This window comes from Nicotiana sylvestris, chromosome 10 (assembly GCF_000393655.2).
Source record: "Nicotiana sylvestris chromosome 10, ASM39365v2, whole genome shotgun sequence".
NCBI classification, from domain to species: Eukaryota; Viridiplantae; Streptophyta; class Magnoliopsida; order Solanales; family Solanaceae; genus Nicotiana; species Nicotiana sylvestris.
Window position 1 is genome coordinate 163,152,108 of NC_091066.1, and position 12,754 is coordinate 163,164,861.

Here is a 12,754-nt window from a genome sequence, read left to right on the forward strand (position 1 = left end):
CCCCCGTCGACTGACGATGAATCCTAGCAGCTTTCCTGATGGAACCCCGAATGCGCATTTGGCCGGGTTAAGCTTGATATCATACCTCCGGAGTCTTTGGAAAAATCTCCTTAGGTCTGCTACATGGTCCTCCTGACGCCAAGATTTGATGATCACATCATCGACGTACACCTCTATTTCTTTGTGTATCATGTCATGAAACACAGCAGTCATTGCTCGCATGTACGTTGCCCCGGCGTTCTTTAACCCGAACGGCATTACCCGATAGCAGTAGGTTCCCCATGGCGTAATAAACGCTGTCTTCTCAGCATCCTCTTCGTCCATTAGGATCTGATGATAACCCGCATAGCAATCCACAAAGGATCCGATCTCGCGCCCAGCGCAATTATCGATCAGGATATGAATGTTGGGTAGCGGAAAATTGTCCTTGGGACTTGCTTTGTTGAGGTTGCGGTAGTCAACGCACACCCTGATTTTTCCATCCTTCTTTGGGACTGGTACCACATTGGCCAACCACTCGGGATATCGAGTGACCCGAATGACCTTCGATTGCAACTGCTTAATCACTTCTTCTTTGATCTTTACACTCATCTCTGTTTTAAATTTCCTTTGTTTTTGCTTGACCGGAGGGTATGCCAGGTCAGTGGGTAATTTGTGAACCACTAAATTGGTGATTAACCCAGGCATATCATCATATGACCATGCAAAAACATCTTTGAATTCCATGAGAGTTTTGATCAATTCTGCTCTGACATTCGGCTCAATGTGGATGCTAATTGTGATCTCTTGGACGTTATCAGCGTCTCCTAGATTTACAGCCTCGGTGTCATTTAGGTTAGGCTTGGGTTTCTCTTCAAATTGGCACAGTTCTCGATTTATTTCTTCGAAGGCTTCTCCTTCGTCACATTCGGATTCATTATCACAAACGACCTCTTGCATTGTTGAGTCAGATTCAGATTGATTTATTAGACTAGGTCGAAGATCCGCTGTGCATGCCATGTCATTAGGACCAGTAAAAAGAGAACTGTTCAGAAAGAAAAAGAACAAAACCAGAAATTAAAATGGGACAAAAGAAAAGAACTTTATTAAATTTGCAGGATAAAAAGGGTTCACACTTTTACAAAACGAAAGTAAAATTGGGATTACACCCTTGAATAATCCGATCAAACAAACAAACAAACAAAACATTAATCAAAGCCTACTACCAAGACTCCCCTCGGACAGGAAGAGGAGTAACCGTCCAATTGTTGGTCTTGGCCTCAGGCCCCACAAATTGTATCTCTGCTCTGCTGGAACCTTCTCCAGCTTCCACCATACTGACATCCGCGAATAGCCTCTCAAAACTCTGATTCAGGTCTTCATTTATACCGATCAAAGGTCCTCGAATCTTTGGGATCGCTGACCCCTTGGCACTTGCTTTAACAAAAGACCTTGAGAGGCGTGGCACTGGTTTAGGCAGAAACCAGACCCTCTTCTTCATTTTTCGCGCTTGCTTCCTGTCTGCTGCGGTTGGTTTGAACCCCAACCCGAAAGTTTCCAGATTCTTAGGAAGGGAGACAGGTTGGACTATCCCTTGAAGTTCAACTCCCAGGCCTTTTCCCGGCACAAATCCATTACCCAGCATTTCTGATACCATCATGACTGTTGCGGCAGCTACCCTAGGGTGCGGGATGATTTCTCCTTCAGAAATTTTGTTGGTCGACCCTGTATTGAAAATCTGGTAGACCCAAGGACCTTTGTCATCAGCGGTTTCTATGAAAGGTACAATGGTTCCGCCCATGGTGCATGCTGTATCCTCGCCGTGTAACACGACCTCTTGTCTTTCCCACTCGAACTTCACCGTCTGATGCAGGGTGGAACGCACCGCTTTGGCTGCGTGAATCCAGGGTCGACCTAACAGCAAGTTGTAAGATACCGTGGCGTCCAACACCTGGAATTCCATGGTAAACAGGACCGGGCCAATGGTCAGTTCAAGTACAACATCCCCCACAGTGGCTGTTCCGTTTCCGTCAAACCCCCGGACACAGATGCTATTCTTCCGGATTCTTCCGCGGTCGATCTTTAACTGGTCCAGAGTGGATAATGGACAAATATTGGCGCTTGAGCCGTTATCCACCAATACTCGAGTTACCACCGAGTCTTCACATTTGACAGCTAGGTATAGAGCTTTGTTATGCTCCGTACCTTCCACCGGCAGGTCATCATCTGAGAATGTTACCCTGTTCACCTCGAAAATCTTGCTGGCAATGGTTTCCAGGTGGTTTACAGAAATCTCACTGGGTACATGGGCCTCGTTCAATATCTTTAACAGGGCCCGACGATGTTCCTCGGAATGGAGGAGTAATGACAATAGTGAGATCTGGGCAGGTGTTTTTCTCAGCTGCTCAACCACAGAATAGTCTTGTACTTTCATCTTCCTCAGGAAGTCTTCAGCCTCTTCTTCTGACACTGGCTTCTTGGTTGCCACTGGGTTGGTTTTTCTTAACTCCACCGGAGCAAAACATCGACCTGATCGAGTCAGCCCTTGCGCTTCACAACTGACTTCTTCCACCTGTTTTCCTTGGTACGTCACCACTGCTTTTTCATATTTCCAGGGCACAGCCCTGCTGTCAAGCATTGGCAGTTGGACCACCGGCTTTATGGTCACCCGTTCTCTACATACCCCTTTCAACACGACTGCCGGTGTGGGCAGGATCCCTGGTATTACCAACTTGCTTGGCTCGGGTTTGCTTGCTATGACGGACGGGCTCTTCCCCAATATCACTACCGGCTTGACGCCTTCTCCCTGCGACTGTACACTCGTTCCTCCACTGGTTAAGACTTCTTTCGGGGCGGCTTGGATCATCATCACTGTTTGTGAGGGTTTTCTTAATTCTCCTCCCTCACACACCAACTCAATCATGTGAGTTTCGTGGTGCGCTGGCAGTGGGTTTTGGTTGATGTTAGGAGCCTCCGGTGTCTGGACCTCGATCTTATTGGTGTCAATAAGATCCTGTATGGCATGCCTTAACTTCCAGCACTTCTCGGTATCGTGCCCGAGCATCCCTGAACAGTATTCACAACTGATTGAACGATCCAAATTCTGAGGCGGGGGATTTGGTTCCCGAGTATGGACAGGACTAACCAAACCCAATTGCCGCAGCTTGTGGAACACAGCGGTGTAGGTTTCTCCCAGTTCTGTGAAGGTTCTTTGCTTCCGCAACCTGTCATTCCTAGCATCTGGATTTCCCCGGAAGCCTGCCCCTGAAGGGTTTCTATATGCCCTTGGCGGAGGGTAGGTGTTTTGTGGTGGTGCATATATGTTCTGGGGAGCCGGTGCGCGCCATTGTGGGCGAACCGGAGGCTGAGTGTATACCTGGGCTTGGTGTACGGAACAATGTGGTTCTCGAGGTGGATAGAAATTTTGTGGTGGGTTGTATGGGTAGTTTGACCTGTGAGGCCTGGGTTGGTTGTAGTGCGGCCTGCCAGCCCTGGACCAACTGCCTGCCTCGATCGTGGCAACCTCTTCTTTCTTTCTTCTCAGCGCACCTCCCGTGCCGCTTTGAATAGCCTGGGTTGTGGCCTTAAGTGCCGAATAGTTTAAGATCTTGTCCGACCTCAAACCTTCTTCTATCATGACCCCTATTTTGACCACCTCGTTGAAAGATTTTCCAACCGTTGTCACCAAGTGACCAAAGTAGGTTGGATCCAATGTCTGCAAAAAATAGTCCACCATCTCTCCCTCTCTCATGGGAGGATCGACTCTAGCTGCTTGTTCTCTCCAGCGGAACCCGAACTCGCGAAAACTTTCCCCGGGTTTCTTCCCAGTTCTCAATAACGTGAGACGGTCAGGGACTATCTCCAGATTGTACTGGAAATGACCTGCAAAAGCCTGCGCCAGGTCATCCCACGTGTACCACCTGCTGAAATCCTGCCTGGTATACCATTCTAGTGCAGATCCACTCAGACTTTGGCCGAAATAAGCTATCAAAAGCTCGTCCTTGCCTCCTGCCCCTCTCATTTTGCTACAGAATCCCCGCAAATGTGCCATGGGATCACCGTGCCCTTCATATAAATCAAACTTGGGCATCTTGAACCCAGCCGGGAGTTGGACGTCTGGGAAAGGGCACAGATCTTTGTATGCCACGCTGACTTGATTGCCCAGCCCGTGCAAGTACCTGAAGGATTGCTCCAGGCTTTTGAACTTTCTCAACACTTCGTCCTGTTCAGGGGCCTTAACCGGCTTCTCAATCTCTGCCGGTACTTCCAAACGGGGATTGTAAGCTTGTGGTTCGGGTGCATGGAATGTAGGCTCAGGGGGATAGTATTGGGTATCGTGAGCCTGAAACAATGGCTCACTGGTCGTTCTCTGCAAAGGGGCTGATGTAGGTCCCACAAAAATGGGAATATTGGGTGTTGGGAGAGGTTGATGGGGTGGTGGAGCTTGGGAATCATGAGGGCTTCTTTCTTGATGATAGAGGAGATTTGGGCGGCTTGTGGAAGGGCCAGAGTGATGGTACTCCGGCATGTGTCCTAGTGTTTCGGGGCTCTTTTGGGTTTTGGCTAGGGCTAGTTGCATTGCATTCATTTCTAGTCCCATCCTTTCAATTTTTTCCATTGCTTCTTTTAACAACTGGCTCATCGTCCTTTCTTCCTCGTTGCTATTCTCCGAAGTAGTCATGCTTGTTGCTACCGGTCCTTTGGATCTGGTTTGGTATGAATGTGTTGCCAGAATTCTTTAACCACTAACTGTCTGGTATCAAACAACAACAAACTTTGTTAGCGTTAGAGCTTAACAGATTTGATCATAACACATAGAGGATGCAATGCACCTAGGCAGTTAACCGTTTCTACATGCTTTGCTTCAAACAACATGCGTCATCCCGGTTTGCTCATTCGTCTCTTTAAAGTATTTTGCGAAACCCTGCGTTTTATTTTATTTACATTTTCTTTTCTTTATTTATTAAAAGCGGTCGAATCTTATGGGGATTGCCTACGTATCACGTCCCCGCGTGAATCAGACCAGGCGTAGTTCTGCCATGAGGCTAACATTTAAAAAAAGAAAATGAACAAACATTACATTTGAAAACTTTGTAAAAACAATGTCTTGAAATACACATCAAAGAAAATGAACAACATTACATTTGAAAACTTTGTAAAAACAATGTCTTGAAACACACACATTCAAATTGAAATACAATTCTTGACATCTCATAACGTGCCCCAATTTCCACTTGTGTTGTAAATTATTAGATCATTTGCTCAAGGCGGGGCTTGACCCGGATGTCCTCCCAATGTTCGATACATCCTTTCCAACTCCACTGCTAGATGACGGGCAAAGGTGGGTGCATGTTCGGTAAACCTTTCATAATCCATTCCTTGGCAGTTTACATAACTTTGAGAGGTGTAGACCGCCAGGTCGTGGATCTGTGCCCTGAAATCTTGGAGATGTTGGCCTTGATTCTGCAATTGCTGCTGGCGAGTGGTGGTTATATCTCGGATACGGCCTTCACGATCTAGGGCTGACTCTAATAGAGCTCGGAGTCTGGCCTGCTCTAATCTCATCTGCGCTCTTTCTCTATCAGTGTCCACTTGTTGATGCTCTCTGTACCTTCTTGCCTCTTCTAGTTGTGCACGAAGTTGGTCTTCTGATCGTATCCAATGGTCTTTTTCCTTCTTTAATTGTGCCCTGTCTTTCTCGGATTGCCTGTTTTGGCGTTCCTTATCAGATCTGGCTTCTTCGTTTAATTGTTGGATCCTTTCTTTTGCTTTGCTCAACGCCTTTTCTTTTGCAGCAAGAATGGAATCATAATCCTGCATTCTTTCAAAAAGATTGGCGATGGTTTTTTGATCCTTCCAATTCCTCATTGGCATTTCAGAAGCCTTTTTCATTTTCAGAAATCGAGCATGAAGACTTTCATTCTCACAGGCTAGACTCTTCTTCTTGCCTTCAGCTTCTTGTGCTTGCAAATCCTTCTCCAGACTGAGGTTCCTTAGATTTTCCCTTAGGGCGTGGATAGTTGCTTTGTACCCCTTCTCTTTTTCTCCCCAGATCAACCGCTCTTGGATTTTATCATTAAAGTTTTGAATATGGGGTCTTTTAGTTGGCCTTCTCAGCTCAGGTTCTGGTACCTCATCCACGCGAGACCGTTTCTCGAACCACCTTGCATATCCCGGATTTATCTCACCCTTTGTAGTGTCTGGGACTTGAGTATCGCTTTTTAAGTATCGACATCCATTCCACATCTGCTGAAGTAACGCCTCAGGAATAGTGGCCTCTGGGTGTAGTTCGATTTCTTGCGCACTCAAATCTTCATCATCAGGAACTACTTGATATCTTCCTAGTTGTCTTAGGACTCTCAATGGCGCGTATGGCTGGATGCTTCTCAATCCCAATAGTAGCAGATAACTATTTGAGTTTGACATATGTATTACTTCCCTCATTGATAGCCATCCCAGAGTCCATTCAATTTGATTTGCCGTTAGAGCCCTTAGCCGAGATACCCATGCTTCTGTCCCTTCTGGAACCTGATAATTTTTCACTCTTTCCTCATAACCCTCGATGTAATTATCGTTGTTTGGCCTGTACTGTATGATCTTGGGCTGTTGTTGGAGATGTTCAATCAGCCACATTTGCAACAAAATTTCGCATCCTTCGAAGACTTTCGCTCCCGCTTTACATAAAGTCAAAGCCCGATAAATGTCTGAGAGAATGATGGGGACAAGGGTGTGGTTTTCCTTGGAGGTGAGGATTTGCACAACTTTTGCGGTGCGAATATCGATTGTTCGTTCTTTGTTCGGGAAAACCATGATTCCTAGAAAAGCCACCATGAAGGCGAAACGACGGTGAACCTGCCATGCGTCTTTGTCTTGTTTGTTAGTAAGGCCTTTCTCATGAATTTCGAACCCATCTGACTTTCCGAACCTTGAATACAAAAAGTTGAAAGAACAACATCCGTTGACGACATTGCTTTTCCTGATTTGACTGCTGATGTTCAGAAGACCAAAGAATCGATGTACCGAGGGAGCCTTCGTGAATATCAAGCTTTGATTCCTTAAACTTCCGTCAGAACCAACATATCCAGCTACCTCTTCTAATGTAGGAGTGAGCTCGAAGTCAGAGAAACGAAAAACATTGTGAACAGGGTCCCAAAAGGTCACTAATGCCGCAATCAGATCCTCACGGGGTTTAACTTTCATAATGTCCGGGAGATTTCCCAAATGCTTGATGACCCACTTTTGACCATCTTCGCCTAATTCACACCACCACCTTTGAAGCTGGAATAGAAACTCTTCTGTATTTGCGGATGAGGGGTTTTGTGTGGTACTCATTTTGTATCTGAAATTTAATTTAATAAAGTCAAGACTCATTTTCAATCATTTTCAGTCAAAACTATTTTCAAGATTTAAAACTATTTTTTGGGAATTTTTTCAAACTATTTTCGAGATTAAATACCTTTCGAGATTAAATACCTTTATTTCAAGATTTGAAAACTATATTTTATTTTTATTTTATATATATTTTTTTTAATTAAAAAAAAACCCATTTTACTCCTCGGCTCTTACCATGATTTCATTTAAGCCGGTCAGCAAGCATGTTCGAGGCAAATGAATGCACATATAGCAAGTAGGATGCATCAGGATGGTCTTTTTATTCCGGGTTCACCTGTCTTAGACAGACCCAACCCCTGTGTTGAGTCCCCTAAGTCCAAATGCACGTGATGCAAATAAACGTTCCTACTAGGGATCCTGGTATAGGGCTGAGTTATTCTAAGTGTAAACCTGAGGTTGATTGTTCTAAACCTGGCTTACTCAAACAGACAGTTTGAGCCGAAGCGGGGGCAACGTACCGGGAGCACGAAAGTCTGCCCGGCCTAGTTACTTGTCCCAACTCCGTCTTATTTGGTATGACTTTAACAGAAAGGTGGGTCACGCGCACGTGTACACCATAAATTCAGAAGACTCAGAAAGAAGGGTTTCGTAGCAGTTTTATATACACAATTCAGATAATATTAAAGCGGTAAAAGCATCATTTAGCACATTAAGCATATATCATGTAAAAATCAGATAAGAAATAAAGCCAAATAACAACAATTATTCTAAGCTCGAATTCTAACCCTGAACCAGTGGTTCTGGGTTAGAGACCTCCCCAGCAGAGTCGCCAGAGCTGTCACACCTCCTTTTTCCGCGCCCGAGGGGTGCAGGGGAGTTTTTCCAATTAAAGGACAATCGAAACGGGATTTGTTTATTTATTTCAGAGTCGCCACTTGGGAGATTTAGGGTGTCCCAAGTCACCAATTTTAATCCCGAATCGAGGAAAAGAATGACTCTATATTATAGTCTGCGTACCAGAAATCCGGATAAGGAATTCTGTTAACCCGGGAGAAGGTGTTAGGCATTCCCGAGTTCCGTGGTTCTAGCACGGTCGCTCAACTGTTATATTCGGCTTGATTATCTGATTTTATACAAGTGTGAACTTATGTGCAAAATTTAACTTTTAACCGCTTTTATCATTTACTGTTTTTATCAAGAATTGCAACGTTGTGAAAATGTATCTCGAACCGCGTTACAATCAATGTACCCGTGGTCGTCGACACACTTTGACTCCGTTGAGATTTGGATTTGGGTCACATCAATGTGCACCCGAGTTTAAGGAAATTAAATTATTAAAGGCGCGCCTAAAGCGACTAGCGTATTTATTTTGGGTAGGACCGTGGAATTTTACTAAACGGTCCATCCCGAAGCCTAAACAATTTTTAAAGCAATATTTATTGAGGGCCCCGCAATTTGTATTTTTATTTGGCGAGGCTCACCTCGTTCTTTATTTCTAATGAATTTGCAACGTCATGGACATGCATCTCGAACCACGTCACAGTCAATGTACCCGTGATTAGAGAGGCATTTCGAATCCGTCGAGATTTGGATTTGGGTCACATAAATGTGCACCCGAGTTTAAGAAGGTAAAGTTTATTAAAGCGTATCCTAAAGAGACTAACGTGTTGTCATTTTAGGAAGGTTGTGAGATTTGCTAAACAACCCGTCCGGGAAACTAAATGCTTCAATGATTTACATTTAACAAGGGCCCCGCATCTGCGTGTTTTGTTTATTTTCATCGAGGCTCATCTCGTTCTTATTTTAAAAGGATATCCTATAGCAACTACGTTTCTTGTCGTGTTCGTCTCTATCAATTGAAAACGGTAGACAGTCCTAATTAATTACATGATTGCGAGTTTACTTATAACAGGATTTAAAATGCTTTTACAGAATAATAAAATGTGACTGTCTATATATATAAAAAGAAAACATTCTTCAGGTCTTTCATTTACATTCATGCTCAAATTTCCAGCTACATCTGACAGTGTATTGGGTATGTACCTGGTATAGAAAGGAAAGGAAGAAAGGGAGTAATCAGTTGAATAGTTTGCCACAAACAACAGCAGCAGCAGACACACAGCAACAACACAACAACAAACAACAACCACGAGTGTTTTCTACAGTCCACAGACAACCAGCAGTATTTCCCAGAATAAAAAAACCAACAGATAGTTGTGTACCAAACGAGCAAATCCCAGGAAAGAGTGATGAAATAAACAGCGACAGCAGAGTATTCAATGCAGCAACACTACCAATTCAACAACCAGAAACAGCTCAGTCAGTGCTAAAGAAACTGAACTTGGCCAAGACAGCTTGACCAATATGAACTCTTATATAGCTCTCAGACAGTGTTTGGTTACAATGTTTTGCTGAAACTCTCTTCTGTTTTCAGTCTTTTTCTTTAAACTCACAAAAACCTTTCTCAAGACTAAAAATTCCAGCCTCAAGACTCCAAAAATCCCCCCTCTTCTAATCGAAGGTCCCCCTCTTTTATAGCCTAACCTCAATACTTTTATAGTCTGTTTTGATAACTCAAAATCCATTCCCCCTCCCCGTTGTTTTTCCACTCACTTATTTTAAATAACAAAACTCCCATGAAATCCCTGTCAGCCCCTCTCTCTTTTTTGTTAAAGTGTCCTAGTCCCTTGTGTATTTAACCCAAAGTATGGGCAGCAGGAATATAATCTGACAGCACATGCTGTCCAATTATTTTAATTCCCTAAAGCTAACCATACATATGCTACCCAGACTGTCTAAACCAAATGCACATGGCATCATATTTTAAAAATCAAAGTCTGAACTGCCATTATAACCCTCCCCTAGATGTTCTTTAATTCAATTTGAACAACTCAATTGGCAATTCAATTCAGTTCCTAATGGGATTCAAATACGATCACAGCAGAAATAAACAACACGAATCAAGTTGTTACCATTAACGACTGAAACTAATTGACGACATATATCGACTCGACTATATTAATCGTAACACATAACAATCAATCGTTCATATAAACAACACGTATAGAGTCCCGAATAACTTCAGACAACTTTGTTCAAACACTGGGAACCTATATGAATTAAACTCTTTTGACGACTAATCTAATTAATGAGCATGTATATCACAGGGTATATTCAGAACACAAACAGAAGACAATTGACCAAATAAAAAGGCCTTTAACAGAGATGGAAGAAATCCGAATGAAAAATAACAAAATAACAAACAAACACAACGAAACATGCTGACAACTTAATTAGAACTAAAACAAAAGAAAGGAAAACTTACCAAAAGAGTTTGAAATCAAAATGACCCAAATCTGACTCAACTTCGAACTCTTGAGGCCGAACAAACTTTAATCAGGGTGTTCTCACATGAGAACACCTTGATTAAGGTCTATTAGACCTCAAACCCTTGTTAAGACCGGCCGGATTCCAAGGCTATTAGTGTTCTAGGTTTTGGATCTCCAGATCTGATTTTTAGGGAGTTGTGGGTAGATTCGGACCAAACCAAGCTTGGTTTGGTCACGAGGAAGGTCAGGGGAGTGTCTGGTATGAAGATGGGGTAACTTGGCATAGGTCCGGGTTCGACTCAAATCTTCAAATGAAGATTCGAGACGAACGAAAGTGATTCGAGGCAAATGGATAGTAGATCCATGTTCAGGAGAGTGAGGGGGTCTTAGGGTGTTCAGGAGGTGGTCACCGGCGTTCGTGCCGCCGGCTTTAATGGCGAAGGAGACTAGGGCGGCTGCTAGGGTTTCTAATGGGAGGTCCGGGTTTGAGCTTGGGGACGAAGGGGTGGGGTGTTGGTATAGGGGGCGTGGGGGTGTAAGGGAAGGTTTATATATGGTCTATGTGGTTGGATCTGAGCCGTTAGATCTGACGATCTCAACGGCTTGGATCTGATGGTGAGAAATGAAACGGGGTCGTTTGGTAGTTAAACGGGGTCATTTGGTTTAAGTGAGGGGTTGGGTCAGACTGGTTATTTGGGTCAGGTTTGAACATGGGTCGCTGAAAGAGGTCCTGAACCGTTAGATCGACTTGGACGGACGACTCAGATTGATTTGCCTGAAACGGCGTCGTTTCAGGAGGTGCCTGGGCAGGCCTGGTCTGGACTGGGTCAGATCGAATGGGTTTGGGCCTATTTTTGGTTTATTTCCTTGGCCCAAACCGTTTTCTTCATTCTTTTCTCCCTTTCTTTTTTTCCTTTTTCTTTTCTCTTTTTTTTTCTAATCTTAAAACTAAAAATAAAAATGAAATTCAAACAAACATAATTGTCAAAATATTTAAATAGGTTAAATCGCACCCTAGAATATTTTCGTGAATTTTCTTTTACTGAATGAATTATGGTCTAATTACCAGGACATACACATTTTGTATTTTGTTTAATAATGTAAAAATGGACAAAAATGGACAGAACCACACATGACTAGCAGCACACATTACGGAAAATTGAAAATTGTACAGCGAGGTCCTTTGTCACTATTTCTTTTGGAGTGACTGTCCGTGAAGCAAAAATCACGTGCTTACAAGTAATATCATAAAGTAAACTCTTTTCAACTTTTGTATTTTTCTGAGACCCATGGATACATGATAAAATATTATAACACATGGAAATTTAAGAACATAGATATCTTTAATACTTCTATGAATAGAGTAATTTATGAAATTTGTGCATTTGCACGTTTCATTTGTATCATATATATCATGTCAAAAGAAAGAAGAGATAGCCTTAACATACCTATTCCTTAAATTATTTGCACAAAATGAAGCTTCTGCTTCTGTGAGATATGAACGAAATTCTTGTTTGAATTCTATGAAACTTAAATAAAATTTACTTCTGTTGAAGCTTTAAAATGCTTCTGCCTCATGTCCTTGGTTCTAAGCCAAGGCAGATTATTGTTTTGAAGCTTTTTACAAAGAATGCCTACTAAATCCCATGGATAAGATCTACAAGTCTTATTAAGACTTAAGTCATGGTTTGGTTACTACAAAGTAGCCATCTGGCAAAGTGACTAAGAGTCATCTTTTATCTATTGTGGCTTTATGCCATGTGAAAGGGTGGGTGAAGATTATTAATCTTTACCCATTTATTATGGGTAATGTCCCATTACCAGATAATTAACCAATTACCCGCATAATTTAAAAAATTATCTCAACTTAATTAAATACTACTCTCTTTTAACATACCTTGTACACCTTATGGTCATGTAGTACCTTGTACGGCACTAGTCCGTAAATATCGGGTATTTTAGCTCGGGCTATATTTTGTCCCAAAATGCCAAATTTCAATGAAATTCATTTTCTTCAACTTGCTTCCCCTCTCACCTTCACGAATTTACTAATCACATGTGAAATAGCATAATCCTTATAATCTCCAAATAATCTTTTAGTTGGACTGATGTCA